At 37.7% G+C, this 18,339-nt stretch overlaps 1 protein-coding gene across 1 annotated transcript in view; it reads right to left on the bottom strand.

Moving 5' to 3' along the window:
• The window catches only part of FRMD6 (FERM domain containing 6), a 232,547-nt gene that overhangs the window by 156,439 nt on the left and 57,769 nt on the right, over positions 1 to 18,339 (bottom strand). The gene's annotated exons all lie outside the window — the stretch shown is intronic.

Here is an 18,339-nt window from a genome sequence, read left to right as displayed (position 1 = left end):
GGAAATTATAAGAATCATAAAGAAGTATCTGAGAGGCATATATGTGTGATGTTTGTGAAAATAAGGAGTATGGAGACAGAGCTTTCTCAGTAAAAGCACATTGTGCATATTTTATCAATATTTCCAAATAAGGAAGAAAATACAATGCTTTTCTTTGGTCAGGCAGTCAGTCATTTCATACCAGAAATGGTCCCTTCACTTTAACCTTTGGATTCCCTACCACATAGAGCTCAGTGGATTTAGGAATCCCCAGCGGTATTGTTTTCACATGTCTTGACTTTCAAATGATGCTGGCCAGTTCAAACTGAACACTATGCCCACTCCCAGACACATTCGTGGTTGGTCTGGCACACATGCCCAGCTGTTCTGACTTTGTAGCCCGCTCTTGGCACTGCAGAGATAACTTTGTCTAGCACACTGCAAAGCTTGCTTTGGTGAGATCCATTGCTTGGCCACTCAACCTCACTCCCAGATAGGGACAAATATAGTGGTCAGTCATTTCTAGAGCTTCAGTTCTGGGTCTACTTCTCCTTTCTCCACTTCTCATTTCTGGACTAAGGCTGGTTATAGCTCATGCTTTTGCTGCTTCAAATGACTCTAAGGTAGCCCAAGAAGTTCTGACTTGTCAATGTGAAATATGAATTTGACTTTCTCTAAGTGAGCATACCATTCTCTTACTGCCTAAATCAACCCACCAATGGAGGGTTTCCTGCAGACAAAAGGTGGCTCAGAAAAATTTTTCAAAGTTAGGATTTACAAAGGACCACATCACCTCCATTGGACTATATACATCCTACATTTTAAATCTAGAAAAGATATGATGAACTCATAGCTATTTTTTTACCAACTGCTTCTTCTTAAACATTTATGGAAAGCCAGTGCTTCTTAGCTCAGCAGGGCACAGTACCTGCAGACTTGGATTTGTTAGCTTATCTAGTCTAGAAATTCAGGAACTTCAAGACACTAAACTCATCTCTAGTATAACTAAGTGTGTGTCAGCAAAGGTTATTCTCTTTTCCTTTTATTGAAAAAAAAACTACAAATATTTTTTGAACTTTGAAGTAGACATAGAAGAAGTATTAGATATGATTTTTGCCCTAGAATTGTTTATAATGAGACCTGAATGTAAGACCTGCACATGTGAAATAATTAGAAACAAAGAGAGAAAGGACAGGGTTTATTTGGCATGAATTGTGAAGTCGGACCATACAGATGTATGATGTCAGAGAGTTGGGGACAGCTTTAGGAAAGAAGTGATTAAAGTAGACTAAAGGATGCATATGGTTTGTATAAAAAGATGGGTGGTCTTTCTCCACGTTTTATTCTGAAAACGAATGCCCTAGTTTATACAATTTAATACCACCACTAAATATCTTTGTACATGTCTGGAAACCTCAAACTAGTCACCAGTGGGTGGGCCAAATAACTTTTTATTTGACCATCACTTGCAATGTTTTAAAACAAATTTGAATTAGTTGCCAACATTAGCAAGTTGAATGATTTTGCATTAGAATGTATGGACTTGTATTTTCTCTTAAAGAAAATTGGACAGTCTGTCAAAACCTGGCATATATTTCTGCATAGTAACAATGAATTAGAAATGAGTAAAACCCACCCCCATTGGATGGGGCACTAACTATCCGATCTCCACTGCCCAAACAAATCCCTATTACTTCTCTCCCCTAACATGCTTTGCTCATGTCTGTCACCTATCTGGCCCCTGTGAGCATCTGAGCTTGTGAGCTCTGCTGTACATTAACAGGGCCTCCTGCATGGGGCAGGTGTGACAAATGCTCCACTTCAACCAACTCAGTCACAATAAGTGATCCTGTCCTCTCCAGCTCACTTTTGCAAGGGTAAGCCATTCACACATGGAAGGACGCTTTGTAAAATATTGTTCTCAATCTACGGAGGAAAATATCATGGAGAACATATGTGAAGAGTTGAATTTTCAATTCTGTAAATACCTTGGTGATTGTGACTCAAAATGCACACTCTATAGTGGAGGTTACCAGGTTGTGTTTACATACAAGGGATGGATGTTCCATTAACTACGTCAGTTCACTTAATGTAGGCAGATCCATGCAAAGCACATTTTACATATGAAAGTTTGGAGTGAGGTGGCAGATGAGTTAAGGTTGATCATTCTATCTTTTAGAAAATTTACCTATTTTACAAAGAATATTACTTAGAGTTGTTCTTATATATTTGGAATTGAGTCGAATTTGCCTGTAAAGTAGCCCTGTGTGTCCTAAAGTGGGGCACTTCTGCGTGCCTATTTGCTCTAGACAATCAATTCCTTCTTGTCTGCTTTGAGGAAATGTATGGGAGCATCCAATGGGCAGGCAACACAAGCCGAATGTGTTAGATTTAGAATGAGTTTCACAATCGTATTGGAGCACTCACTCATTTGTTCACTTGGCCATCTCCAACGTATTTATTTGTTTAGCCTAGCCCTGTGGGCTTTCTTGGCCTTTACATTAACTAGCTCTGTGAACTTTTCCAATCTATTTTTCTCTCCTAGTTTTGGTTCCTCGGATGAGGGAGTCATATTAAATTATCTCTGAGATCCCTAAAGATGAAACATGCCAAGCTCTCTGAAGAAGGTGCCTAGACTACAGTGAGACAATCTGCTCTGCCTTAGGAATTGGGCTGCAATCCTTTGCATGTAGATACCTCTGTCTAGAGGCAGCTGAGTGGCTCAGTGGTGAGCATTTGCTTTTGGCTCAGGTCCTGATCCCAGAGTCCTGGGATCAAGTCCTGCATCAGGCTCCCTGTGGGGGACTCTGTCTATGTCGCTGCCTCTCTCTCAGTGTCTCTCATGAAAAAAAAAATAAAATCTTTAAACAATATTCATACATATATATATGAATGAATGTACATACATGTATATGTACACATTATATATCATATGCATACTGTATACATATTTATATCATATACATTTACTGTACACACACTGTTTTTTAGGGAGGGAGAGAGAAAGAGAGATACAAAGAGAAAGGAGGGGTAGTGGAAGAGAGAGAGAGAGAATCTTAAGCAGGCTTCATGCCCAGTGTGGAGCCCAACATGGGGCTCAAACTCACAACCCTGAGATCATGACCTGAGCAGATGCTTAACCTGCTGAGCCACCTGGGTACCCCTGGACACACATATATTATTTTGTAAACTTCTTACTTCACTTAATATGTTATAGAATTTTTTCTACTCCAGTAAATATGGAATTTCACATAATTTGTAGTGAATGTATTTTTCTTCATCACCAGCATCTTATAATCTATTTAACCAATTCTCTATAACTGGGCATTTAGACTTTTTTTTCCTATTCCTGATGCAGTTGGTGGAAAAGATTTTTTTTAAACTTCTAGAAGAATTCCACAAGGCAGAAGAGGCAAAAATGGATTGCCCTTCATGAAAGACACACACACACACACACACACAACCCCAGCCATTCTGACATTCTAGGTACAGGAGAAAAGAAGGGATGCTGGGGAGGATCTGAGTTTCCGAGGGCCTGAGACTAGGCAGGAATCTGCATGTTAGAGGAAAACAGGTTTCTAAGAAATTCCCAAGGACTTTTAAAACCAAGACAATCTGTAATCTAATACTGGCCATCTACTGTGCCATGCTGCGACATAACTTTCTCCTGTGACCAACTGTTTTTGGTCAGAGACTTTAGGAGGGAAGTTAAAATAAATAATAGGCTGTGTTACACATTTGAATTGGCAAATGGCAAAGACACAAGCTGTAGGATAATATGTAAGTGTAATAAAAGAATGCCATACCATTCAGGAAATAGAATAAGAGGAATGTTACTCCTCTGAGAATCCTAGGCAATGAGGCATCATGAGCTTCCCTCTACAGTGGGAAGATTGTCTGAGACATTTCACTAAATACTAAAGTTAGAATGACTGCACGAACCCGGAGTGTTTGGATATGCCCAGGCAGCTAACACAACACTGAAATTAAAATCTTTACATGATTGACTAAATTCCAAATTTAGTTTTGGAATTTGGAATTTCAAATTTCCAAATTAGAAGTAAAACGCACATACTTTTCTATACCCTTCTCCCTCATAGCCTTTCCTTCAGCCATTTTCCCTTCCTTTTGTTTTCTCCTTTCTTCTCTTAACTAAATAAGATACTTTTGCATTGGGTGATCCATTTATACTACACAAGACTCAAAAGTTACAAAAGGATATGGAGAACAGGCCGAATCATGCCTACTTAAGCCTACCTTGCTCTTCACTGGAGTCAATGAATGTTATCTCGTTGTATATTCTTCTAGACGTTCTAAGCACACATGGCACGTATGAATAAGAGCCCCTCCCATTCTGTTTCCACAAATGGCTACATACTCGACAAAGAGTTTTTGGCCTGCCTTCCCCATTTAACACATCTCAGCAATTGTTCCATGTTCATACACACCGAGCTGTCCAACGACTGCATTTGTAATCCAGTCCAAGTAAAGACATATAATTTATCTAGCCATTCCTTTTGTGATGGAAGTTAAAGTTGTTTGGTTCTTCTCCCCTTCTCCAAACAATTCTACAGCAGTCTTGGACATAAGTTTTTTCATTATGTGTAAATATATCTATGTATCTGATAAATTCCTAGGAATAGAATCTATGAGTCACATTGTATGTATATTTAAACTCCTGATAGATATGGTTAATTATCCTCCTAAGAGGTTGTACCAATTTGCACATCTACTACAAATGTAGGAGTGTATTCCTTTCCTTATAAGCTAATCTAAATAGTATTACTGATTTTCAGTGTGCCTGGGTGGCTCAGTTGGTTAAGCGTCTGCCTTCAGCTCATGTCATGATGCCAGGGTCCTGGGATTAAGCCCCATGTTGGGCTCCTTGCTCTGAGGGGAGCCTGCTTCTCCTGCCTCTGCCTCTCTCACTCTCCCTCTCTCTTCTCTATCTCTCATGAATAAATAAAATCTTCAAAAAAATAAAAACATAGTGTTACTGATTTTTAAATCTTTGCTCATCTCATAACTGAAAATTTCTATGCCATTTTAATTTGTATTTTCTTATAATATAAGTGAAATATAACATTTAATAGGCCTTTAATTCCTATTTATTTGTTCATTTTTACTTTGTATTATTTGTTTCTTTCCTTTTGATTCATTGAAGTTCTCTATATATTATAGAAATTAGTTCTTTTACTATATAATATATGGTAAACATTTCACCTGCTTTGGCTTTTAACATTGTACATGTGTATTTCTCTTAAATAGAAAATTTTATTTTTGAGTAGTGAATTTACTGACTTTTTTGTTTATACCTTCTATTTATTATTTGGGTTTTTTTGGGGGGGGTCCTTATTTTTACTCTTCAAGAATTAAAAAAATAACCCAGCTCTATTCATATTTTCTTCCAGTACATTTACGGTTGCATTTTTACATTTAAGTCTTTGGATCTATCTGGAACTTATTTTGGTATACTCTTCTCCTCACATTTCCCTTCTCCTCTTTTAGGTTTAGGCAAGTTGCCAAGAGCTTTAATGGCCTGTGTGCAGCCCTTTCCTCTCTGGCACACTTCTTCACTAAGAGACCCAAGCAGAGAATGAGCTGATCTGAGTCTTGGCTGAAAGGCGATGTGGGGCATTGAGATTAGAGGGAAGTGAGGCTGGGAATAGGACAGGCTCAGAAGTCTTCATGCACTTTTCCCCAGAAGAGTCAACAGCTGCTGATTTAAAGTTTGAGAATTGAAATTTCTGGATTCCTGGGTGTATTCTTCAAGCTTTACTGATTAAACTGCTTTCTCTATGAATTTCTCCACAGAGGAGAGACTATGTGGAAATGAGATGGGATTAGAGAGAAAACAGTTTGGATATTAAATAGGAACTTACTGACAGAGAAACCTACAATATGTTGGAAAGCCACGTGTCTTAAAAGATATAGTTGAAAACTTGCCCTGGAATAGGAGTCCTTAAAATCCTTTACTTTATGGTTTTGCCAGCTTTCCATCAGAAAACATACAATTTTAATATAGAGGTATCATGTGCATTATTATCTATATGCCTAATACATTAATATGAGGTTGCAGAGGATGCCTGGGTGGCTCAGTTGGTTAAGCATCTGACTTGGGCTCAGGTCATGATCTAAAAGTCCTGGGATCGAGCCTTGCAACAGGCTCCATGCTCAGCAGGGAGTCTGCTCAAGATTCTCTCTCTCTCCCTCTCCCTCTGCCCCTCCCTCCACTTGTGCTCTCTCTCTCGTACACATAAATAATAAATCTTTAAAAAGTACAATTAAAAGAGGTTGCAGAAATATGAAGTAGCATCATCACAGATGTATTTTTGATTATTTTTGTAGGATGTTTTAGAATAAGAGTATTTTCTGTCCAGCTTGAAAGTTGAGGAAATTTGGTAGAGGGAGGGGTAGATGAGCCATTGGGCTCAGTGCCACCTTGTATACATCTTGGGCAAGTTACTCAAATCTCACATAAGAGACTTGATAATAAAGTCAATTAGAGACTATCCAATATTAGAGACTATCCAAACTACGAACCAGTGGCTAACATAGAGAACTTTAAACTTTTGAATTGTCACCCTCAAAAAGACATAAGTTTTACATTTTGATCCAGAATGACATTTTCATATACACACACACAAGATTGAAATTAAAGTTACATAAAACTGTATTAACTTTTACTTCATGCATTCTGTTTTTTGTTTATTTTTTAAGCAGGTTCCACACCCAGTACAGGTCTTGAACTCCCAACTCTGAGATTAAGACCTCAACTGAGATTAAGAGTCTAATGCTCAGCCAACTGAGCCACACAGGCACCCTGCATTCTGGTATATTCTATCTGATTATATTCCATTCAATTCCATCCCATTCTGTTTCTCTTTAATACAGTTGGTCAAAACACACTAAATGGATTTGTCAACCCTTTGACTCTCAGTTTGAAGAAAACTAGGCTAAATGAAAATTAACACCTACCTTGACACATAAACTTAAGTAATTAATCATCTTACATTTTAAAAAGTTCCCTTGTAATTCATGTAAATAAAGTTCATAAATAACTGTATGATATATAAATGTCACATATTTCCACTGTGTTTTAAAAGAACACAGTGTGTTTGGGAGCATTTCGTGTGTAGAATCCAAGTAATTATTTAGAACAAATTAAAACTCAGAACCTAAATAAAATATAAAGTCCACATGTGACTGCTTCACTTTAATAATTATTATAACTTAGGAATGAGTAATTTTCTGACCAACTAGACTATAAATAAATTCAACCAATTAGAACTCAACCATGCTCCCATCATTTGATGATCACATATAGTTGCTTATTGATATTGGTGACCAAAACTCAGGAACTAATCCTTAGCAATAACTCGGGTCCATTGAAAACCACATTTTTTTTCCCTTGGCTATTGTCTAAACATAAGCTAAGATTTTGTTTGCTTAAAAAAAGGTCTATCACAAAAGAGAATGTGACACAGGAAAATTAGTCATGGGTTAGACATGATAATAAAATATGCCTCACTTATGATTTCTATCTAAAGCCTTGTTACTTCCAGAGTTGCAGTGCTCCTTCAGCCTCCTTCTCTCTCTCTTTTCTTTTCTCCCCTCTCTTCATCGTTAACAGAGGAAGCTATGGTTGGTCCTCAGGGTCTCTTCCCACCTTCTCTGGTCTTCGCAATTCATTATAATAAAGGACAACCACCACTATCACCACCCCCTAAAACTCTATTTCTGAAGACTGAAAACAAAAAGAGTTGTTTCTTTCAAAATATTTAAAACTAAACCCCCAAATACCTTTGAGCAGGAAGCCTATCATCCATTCCTGAACCAGTAGGTTAATCTGGTCTTGTTCCAGGAGCATCTTGAAATTTAATAGGGGCTCAACTACAGCTGCCCCTCAGTGGGTTACAGTGGTAATAGGCAAGTTTACACCAAGTATAACAACTTCCACTGAAGAAGTCATATCAGTTTGGGGAAAAATATAGAATGTGACCATTTAATTTCCATTGTTCTGAAAGTTGCCAGACTTGTCCTGCCAGGCATTCGTGTCAAGAACTTTCATCTTTCTTGGCTCCACCTCCTCTCTGCGTGTGTAGAGCAGAACAAAGGGAGGAGGCCCCACAGCCCTGTTATCCAAAGAGCCAAACAGAGGTCTGGGTTTTGAATGAATAATTACTTTTGAATTCTAAAAGCTTTTCCATGGAAGTTTTCACTCATGACTTATTGACTTTACAAATAGAAACAAATCCAAGCTGGTAGTAGACCATTGGAAGTTAAGTGACAAGGATAGGTCTATAATCATTCCTCCAATGAAATATCATTTCCCTGCAAATATATGCATAGGGGGGCATACACACGTACTTTTCCTATATTTTTAATTTAGAGAATATCACACATGCTGATAAACTTGTTTCTGTAAGTGATGTGGTACCTTATTTTAGCAAATACAAACTTCTACATGTCAGTTAAGTCACTCTGTAACTAGTAGGTGAGTGGCTTATTTAAACATTTGCTTTCCCTTACGCTTGGAAGAAGGCTGTTGCCCTGAGGGCTTTCAAAATGGGCCCCTGACCCCTCTTTCTAAGGCTGTTGTTTTAACTCCTCAGAGGAAGGTTGTTAATTATAGACTTTAAACCATCTATTATTCTGAGCTACTGCAATCCACAATCTCTGACAAAGTTGTCCTTGGTTGGCTCCCTCTGGAACCACAGAGCTGTGCTCAAAATGGAGACCTCTGAATCTCCTTGGGTCTCCACAGGTTGCTCCATTTTATCTCCTCTTTTCTCAAAGGGGCGATTTCTTTTTCATCTTATCATTTAAAAGCTATAAGAAAGAGATTTTTGTCTAAAACAAGGTTTTACAGTTTTCTTCCCAGATTCATTATTATAGAGTGGAAACTGAGGATCTGCGATGAACTGAAATCCTGTAGTGAGCGCCTCAAAGATCAAAGACACGCACAGAAATACGTTTTCTCTCGCTCTCATGAGTAGACTATCCAGGCTTAGGAATTTAAATGCTTCAAAGTCATGACAAATATGAGTACAGAGCAGAGAGAGTCTCAATAAAATGGAATGTAAAACTTGAATACGCTCACAGGAGGCCTGTAGAGAAATTAGGGCCTTTCCGTGGGGCATAAAGGGACATTGAATAAGTAATATAAATAATCAATAGAGCTATAATAAATGCAATCAGTACGTGGCTGCATTTCCAAGAAGAATTTTTCCATGATAAAAAGTTGACATATTGGTTATAAAACAATGGTTTTCAAGAGATAAAGGCAGTTAAAACCTAAAAAGTTTATGACTTGCAATTCTAAGTTATTTATCTTACAGGAATTCTGAAAATAGAGTTGTTTTCAAATATGTCTAAAAGTGCAGTTAAAAATCTTAATATTTGGGATCCCTGGGTGGTGCAGCGGTTTGGCGCCTGCCTTTGGCCCAGGGCACGATCCTGGAGACCCGGGATCGAATCCCACGTCGGGCTCCCGGTGCATGGAGCCTGCTTCTCCCTCTGCCTGTGTCTCTGCCTCTCTCTCTCTCTCTCTCTCTCTCTGTGTGACTATCATAAATAAATAAAAATTTAAAAAAAATCTTAATATTTGTGAAGAAACCTGAACTTTCCAAACTTGGTTATACCAAACATTTCCAATAGCCATCACTATTGTCACAGATCTCATATACTTTATCTTCATATTTTTTTCACCTATCATTACTGAGATGCACATTTAATCAGTTATATAGTAACCACTATAGTTTTTTTCCTACTATGTCTCTAGTTCTTGATAGTTAAGATTTATATGAATAAAGTGACTTTGAAACATATTTAAAGCATATATAAGAATGTATTGACACATGGAGAGGTGGGATTTTTTACTCCTCCCCTTGAGTGTGGGCTGTAAGCAATATTCTATCACTATGGAAATGACACTGTATAAAGCTAGATCAGCAAAGGCCACACAGCTTCCTCTTGTTTTTTGGGGGGACACTCACTCTTGGAGGACCCAGCCACCATGTATGAAGTCTGGCTACTCTAAGACTATCGTGCTGGGGCAGGGCAGGAGGGAGGCTACTTGGTGGCACTCTAGCTAGCAGCGCTATGAGCTCCCAGCCTGTAATCAACATGAACCACTAGACATGTCTGAAGGAAGCCTCAGAATCAATCATTTCAGCCCCCAGTCATCAAGTCACCCCCAGCTGTTGGCTCTCCCTCGCTGAGCACCTAGACCTTACATGAAGAGACAAGGTAGTTCTACTGTGTCCTGAGTTCCTGACCTGAGAACCATCATAAATGATGGTTTTATGCCACTAAATTTTGGGGGCAGTTTGTTACACAACAACAGTAACCAAAACAATCCATAATCACTATAATGCAAACTGCATTTAATTAAACTACCATGTGGAATTCAATTTAGGTTATAAAATCTTATGCTGTAGGAAAGCTTATACTGATTCAAATCTTCTTGGTAATATGTTTTGCCAGCCAATTATGATTTAGCCATCACACAGACATTGCACTTGGGTTGGAGTGAGGGTGGAGGGAGGGAGGAAAGGAGGGAAAGGAGAGGATGATGTAGATGTTCTTTTATAAGAAGTAAAATGGAAAAGTTTTTTCTAGGCTACCACTTCAAGGGTCTTACACAGTCACTATGCATGACTGACTTGTGCTCCTAGTTATTCTGAACTATTTTAGCACTAGGATTTTCATGAAATTATGATTCAGAGTATATGTACCTGGGCCACCTTGAAGACCCCAGGGTGCCAGGTAGCCTGAACAATGCTCCTGCTCTCTTCCTCTATCTGATGAATGGCATCATGTATGACTTCTGTACAGAGAGATATATTTGTCTACCTGGGTGATATCTAGCTCTAATCTCCTGACCTATTTCCATTAGTCCCCAGATCTAGGCAATTCATGGTTAATATTTACATTCTGATCAAGAAAGAAAGTTACTCATTTTTAGATCATGGAACCGGTGGACCTGGGGATGGGACAGGATAGAGATGTGGAGATGAGTGACGGATATTCACTTTACACTGATCTATGCTTCTCAAACTCATTTTTAAAACTAATCTAAAAATTAAGTAGCAATTTGTGCTAGACTTGGGCCCTGAAGTGCTAATAAAACAAGCAAAAGCGAGAATCTTTGATTTGGGCCAAATTCTATAGACTAAGAAAATAAAATGAATTGGTAATGCTGGAAATACAGTTTTATAAAATGATTTAACACCAGGATCTTTTTACAAGATCAGGTTTCCTAGGAAAGGAACTAATATATTATTCATTTTCCCCAAATGGGATAAGATTACAAGTGAATCTACGAGATTTCTTCCCTTTTCTTTTGAATGAATCATGATACTAAAAAGCCCAATTATAATAGCCTGAAAGGATCATAGGTATCATTGAGAAGCCTCAACCTTCATTTTCAGTGAATAAAGTTGGCATATCCATTAACGTGGAAACCTCCCCTCCCAGGAAGTGAGTACCCTTCAGTTCAAGACTTTTTTCTGAAATCGATCAGGTCAATATTAAGTTGAAGTCATTAAAAAACCACCCAAGCCTGTCATCAAATACAAGATAATTCTTTCCTTACAAGTCTACTGCTATGTGCCTACAGCTCTGTTACTTAAATGCATGATTCATAGCTTCAAACTCTATTTCTACAAAGATACCTGTTTTCCTCTACTCTCTAAACACTGATGGCTTACCATACCTGCTGGGCCACAGCAGGCTCTAGTACAAAGGAGGTCCCCTCTGCTGTTAAAGGGACTTTCAAATTGAATTGTTTCCTTTTACTCCACTTCATATTCTAGCACTTCATGATTAAACATGTCTTTTCTGTTATAGGGTTAGGGTTAGAGGCCACAATAGGAAGACCATATTGGTAGTCCAGGGCAATAATGTTGTCATTTATATAAAAGAATCACAGTCACAGTAATTTCCTTCTTCTGTTGTCACACATCACTAGCTAGATTCATCTGAATCCACTTGAGTCACCCCTGGAAGGCAGCTGGTACAAATGGCTCTTGCAGAAGAACCTCATTTAAAAAGAGTCATCTAGATTCAGAGGGTAAACATTCTGTACACAGAGTTTACCTCAGTTTTAATCCCAAACTGTGACACTTTCAATTGGAATGGCAAGTTGCTAACCCATAATCTGATGATGGGGAAAGAAGCTTAAGAATATGGCCTTTCGAGATGTCGACAATTCAAGATTAATTTTATTCAATAAACTGTTTTTAAAGTACAAACATCAGATTACTTTCTCACTAACACCAAGATGATGGATTGGAAACTTTTATTCAGGAGGGACCAGGAGTAACTTAAGAGTTTGGAGAAATTCATGGGAGGACAACTCAGGGCAGGATATGGAAAGGACCTTATCCTAGGACACTTGATGCCTAAAGAAAAGAGGAATCCATGCAAAGGGGCAGGATTCATTAGAGATCATCTGTCCACTTGGCCATTACACAAAACCTATCAGGGTTGAAAACTCTCCCCATGCTTCTTTTGACATGCTGTGACCAGCCAAATGAATAATACTACATTAATGACTATCACCATTCCAATCTTGTAGTTTGCTATATAAATACATAGGACATTGATATGAAAATTTTTAAGAGTTTATCAGAGAATATTCAAGTAAGTACAGAATTAAACTTAATTTTATGTTGGATTATGCCCGTTTCTTTGTAATAAGTGAATTTGTGCTTCCTTACACCTAGATTGTGATATAGAAAACGATGATGCAAAATATAGATCAACACATACTTATTCCATGTCAATAAATGTATTGTAGATTTCTAGTGTCTACTACTATAATTGGAGATGCAAAAGGATTCTAAAACATAATCTTAAGAGCAGAGCTTCAAAATATAAAGACAAAAGACTAACAAGTATCATAAAGGGGAGAGAACAGAAAAATAATAAATTACTATTTACCGTGTGAAAACACTAGAAGCCTGAAAATGGCTGTATAAGTCATCCAGTTCTTTCTACCTATAAACATAAACTCACATCTTTAAAACTTCCAGAGGGCATCTGGGTAGCTTAGTCAGTTAAGCATCTGACTCTTGATTTCAGCTTAGGTCACAATCTTAGGGTCATGATCTCAGGGTCATGGGATAGAGCCCCATGTTTGGCTCCTTGCAGGAAACGGAGCCTGCTTACGATTTGCTTTCCTCTCCCCCCCCCCCCCACCTCTAGAAAATAAAGAAAGAAAAGAAAGAAAAAAACTTCCAGAAAAGGTGTTTCATCACTTTGTGTAGCCCCTTTATACGTGCAGGCTCTGGAAGTGGTTGAGCAGATGGCAGGAATTAAATGTGCCAAAGGAAAAGGGATATCTTATTTCTTTTTTGCTAGAGAAAGATTAATGAAGGAGATAGAACACATTCAAAGGAAGGTACTTGAGGGTACTGAAACTGGAGGATATGGAGAGCAGAAAAGTCAAGATAAAGTGGATAAGGAAAATATCTGAAATGGGCAAAGAAAGCGCAGAGATGTGAAGGAAGCTGGTGGAGGAGAACTGTGAAGGATGCCAAAGAGGACACCAGCATGGTGATGCAAACTCTTCTCTGCCTGAGTGTCCATCACCAGGGGAGCTGGTTTTCTTCAAAGGCAGGAAGGCAGGAAGGCAGGAAGGCAGGAAGGCAGGAAGGCAGGAAGGCAGGAAGGCAGGAAGGAAGGAAGGAAGGAAGGAAGGAAGGAAGGAAGGAAGAAATAAAAAAAAAAAAAAAAACAAGTACTACCACTACCAAATGATTCTGAATGGATTGGTCAGGACTAGAGCCCAAGAGTCCGCACGACAATGTGCAAATGAGTGTTTCTGACGCAGTTAGTCCAAGGACTACAGTGAGAGATGCTTGGAAAAGATGACTATTGAAGTCTCACAGAAGAGAGCAAAAATCATGACCTTCACACAGAAAAAGAGGGGAAAACAAATTATATTTTCCCAGTGGACTTACAGATCTTACTCCTTCCCCAAGTGAGAGTTGGCACATTCTCTAGGATCAGAGAGTAGCTACCAAACTAAGTGAAGTACTACTTGCCATGTCATGTTTACATGCAGCTTTCTCTTATCTAGCAACTTCGTTCATCTCAAACACAGTCAAGCTAAGAAATGGGGGAAAAAATGCTTCAGAGTGGACAAAAGTGACTTAAACCTACACACAGTTCTCATAAAACAGCTCCGTGGGGTCATGCTTCAGGCTTATTTATTTTTGTTTCAGAAATGTCTAAAACTTGGCTCTTGATTTCTTAGCTCATAGCAGTTAAAATAATAAAATTTGGCGAGGAGAGGTGTAGTAGGAGGGAGGGGGTCAAAGGGTGGGGGTTAGATGCTAGAGGCACAAAAGTAGGTGGAAGCAAGAAATAATAGCTGACAGTGAGACCATCCTGACAGTAAAGAATATGAGAAGTAGACAAAAGAATTCATTTAGAGGAGGGACAAATTTTCCTCAAATGATTAATAACACCTAAGAGCCGCTGTGTTACTGTATGATATGGCAACCAATATTCATAATGGTGATTTCTAAGTAAAAAAAAAATGGCTAAATTATGTTTAGTATATTTTGTTGAAAAAGGCATGGAGTTATGACATTTTTGAAGAGTTTCTATTTAAAATGGCTACAGTTTTAGCTCTTGAGAGAGTCAGCTTTATTATAGTATATTATACACAGTCCATATTATATATTCAGTTATTCATTTGCTCACGTATTACCTTCCTTATAACATGATACAAGGTACCATGCAGAGTGCCAGGAGAAAATAATATGGTCCCTTGAAAAGCAAAATGCAAAAGTCTGGAAATGCAAGCATGTTGGTTTAGAGATCTCAATCTGGATTTGGGAGCCACTTACATAGAAATTTCAGCTGAAGTCATGTGAGTACAATGCAGAGAAGGAAACAGGGCAGCTCAGGGTGGAGCCAGGTGATGGCCTCACTCTCCAGGGATAAATAAGGCATTACTAGGACACATGTAAGATGCACTTCAATCCTCATACAACTAGGATGGACTATGAATTGGGAAATTTGGACATTATTATGGATTAAATCTTCTTTGAAATAGAAGTTTTGTCTAATGTTCTGCTTTACTCTCTTGCCCACCAAGGACCCGGTCTAAATGCATGAATAGAATAAAAAATAAGAGTTGCTCTGAAGACAGGCTTGACTGAGCCTCCATCTGATGAAGCAATTAAGCAAATCTCATGAAGGAGCAAATTTCAACGCCAAAGGTTTGACTCTGATCATTAAGGCTCTCACCTATTCATAATGTACAATTCTGCAAAGTAAACTGGTGCTATGAAACGTTTTGACACTTTGAAGAAAAAGAAATACCTTCTGATTATTCGGTGATTGATATGAAAAATAAAGTGAAAAATAAAAAGACAAAAGGTATAGTCTATTAATACACGAATCTGTTAAGCTGAGCAAACAAAAGCTTTCTAAATGTTTACTGTTACAGGGAAGTGGTAATCAAGACAGTGTATGCTGAATTTGCTGTGATGTCCTGTCAAGCCTCCTGCTAAGTCATAGGAGCAACAGAGTTAAACTTTAATTCATTCACCAAATGTATGGAACACCGAATGTAAGGGAGGCCCTTTCATAGCTATGTGGGAGACACAATGGTAAATAATATTCAGCCCTGGAACTGACGAAGCCCCTGAGTAGCTGAGGTACAGACAAATGACTACATCGGAAAGCAGGGAGTGATTAGAGAGTGCCTTTGCATATCTCCTGTTTCAACCTTCGAACAAATCATCCAAAGATTTTTGTTTTTGTTTTTGTTTTTTTAAAGAATTTTTTTAAATTTATTTATGATAGTCACAGAGAGAGAGAGAGAGGCAGAGACACAGGCAGAGGGAGAAGCAGGCTCCATGCACCGGAGCCCGACATGGGATTCGATCCCGGGTCTCCAGGATCGCGCCCTGGGCCAAAGGCAGGCGCCAAACCGCTGCGCCACCCAGGGATCCCCATCCAAAGATTTTTGGATATTACATAGGATGTAAACTGAACCCAACATGTAATTAACAGTGATTTCAACAGTTTTATCTTTTCTTTCACATATAGCTACTAGGTATCAGTTGCTTTCTTAACCAGAAGCAGACTACATCAATATCTAAGTAAAGCTAGAAATTATGAATGCTTGGAATGAATCAGTTCCAAAGGCGATTTCTACATGTCCCATAAAAATTAAGGCATATGATTTATACATTATATATATAAGATATATATTTATACAAAATATATCTTTATATTTATGTTAATATGTTTATACTTATATAAAAATTATATATAAACAGTAATATATAAATATTTAATGCAATGAATAGTATTTTTATTATAATAATATAATAAATACAATTATATAATAACAAGACAAGTAATTAATTATATATTTATATGTGCTTATACATACAAATACTGCCTGGCACATAATAGACAATCATTATTTATTTGTCAAATGAATAACAGAATGTAAAATCTGGATTAAATTTGCAATCAACTACCTGAGTTGTATATCTATGATGTGCATTAATTGCTATTACTTGAAACTGTTAAATTTATCACATTCTTTAGATAGACATAATCAGTAGAACTCTTTCTTGGAGATGAAATGCTCTCCAACATGTATCTGAAGATCACATGTTTAGCTAGAAAGCCAAGGAAATATTCTTTTGCCAGATGACAGCCATCTGGTGGCCCTTAGGTAAAATGATGCCTAAGTCTTCACATTACTGCCCTTTTAATCAAGAGAGCTATTTGCGAAAAAACACATTGGAGAGATGATCCACATTATGTGGACTATTAGTGTTTCCTAGTGCAGGCCTGGATGCTATTCAAAATATTTTAGACTAGTTTTGATTTATAGATAAGTTGTGAAAACAGTACAGATAGTTCCCACATACCTCATGCCCAGTTCCCCTATTATCAAATCTTGCATTAGTTTGGTATATTTATCACAATTAATGAATGAATATTGATACATTATTATTAACTGAAGTCCATACTTAATGCAGATTTTTTTGTTTTTGTTTTTGTTTTTGTTTTTGTTTTTTTACCTAATGGTCTCTTTCTGCTCCAGGATCTCATCCTAGATACCACATTATATTTATCTCCTTAGGCTCTTGTTGGTTGGGACAGTTCCTCAGACTTTCCTTCTTTTTAATGACCTTGACAGTCATTTTGTAGAATGCCTTTTTATTGGTTTTGTCTGACATTTTTCCTCATGATTAGACTGTGGTTATGGGTTTTACTGAAGAACATCACAGATCAGTACCATTTTCATCACATCACATCAAGGATACAGAATATCAACATGCTATCACTATTGATGATGATTTTGATCTCTTGGTTGAGATAGTGTTTGTAAGGTTTCTCTACAAAGTTGCTCTTTTTCATTCTTTTTATACTGTACTCTTTGGAAAGAATTAACTCTGCACAGCCCCCACTTAAGGAATGAGGCGTTATGCTCTACCATCTTAAGGCCAGATTATTTACATAAATTATATGGAATGTTTTAGCACAGGACATTTGTTTTTTTGTCCCTATTTATTTATTCTATCATTTATTTGTATCAGTATGAACTCATGGATATTAATTTTATATTTGGGGTTATTATCCAAACATTATTTCATTTTGTTTCTCAAATTGTTCCAGCTTCATTGGGAGCTCTTTTCAACTGGCTCCTTTATTCCTTTGATATACTCTAATCATTGTTTTTTGTTTTTGTTTTTGTTTTTTTTGTTGTTTTGTTTTGTTTCATTTTGTTTTGTTTTGTTTTAGTCAGCACTTCTTAACTGGCTTTACAAGATGCTCCAGGTTCATCTTGTATATTTTTGCCCTGTCTTAAAATCATACATTCTTCCAAGGACCCTCTGGTTCCTTTATTTATTTATTTTTTTCCTCTGGTTCCTTTAATTGAAGAATGGTCTTATAAACCAAAATCTGAGCACTATGTGTACTTGCTGTTAATGGGGCTTCAGAGTGCTTATTTTGATGTTTGCGTGGAAGCTTGTCCTCCTCTTCCTGGCGGTCCTCATAGTCCCACTTCTTCCTTTCTGCTGTCTAGATTCACAGCCTGCCCCTCTTCTTGCTGATAAACCTCATTCCATTTCTTCTCTTAGCTATTCATTATCAGCGACTCTTTCAAGGTTAAAGCAGCATTAAAAAGAGTCACCAAGAAAATGATATCCTTCAGAGATTTTTGTGTCCCTTACAACCAATTAGTAGGTATCACCAAAGAAAATCTGATCCTTTCTTCTACCATTAGTCAGGTATTTCAGTTCAGATGCTTTTGGCTCTAGCATCAGGTATCCACCCTTTAGGGAATGTGACCTTTCCTTACTAACAGAA

The sequence above is a fragment of the Canis lupus genome, chromosome 9 (assembly GCF_048164855.1).
Source record: "Canis lupus baileyi chromosome 9, mCanLup2.hap1, whole genome shotgun sequence".
NCBI lineage: Eukaryota > Metazoa > Chordata > Mammalia > Carnivora > Canidae > Canis > Canis lupus.
The sequence above is the reverse complement of the archived record's forward strand: the minus strand, read 5'-3'. Positions and strand labels throughout refer to the sequence as shown.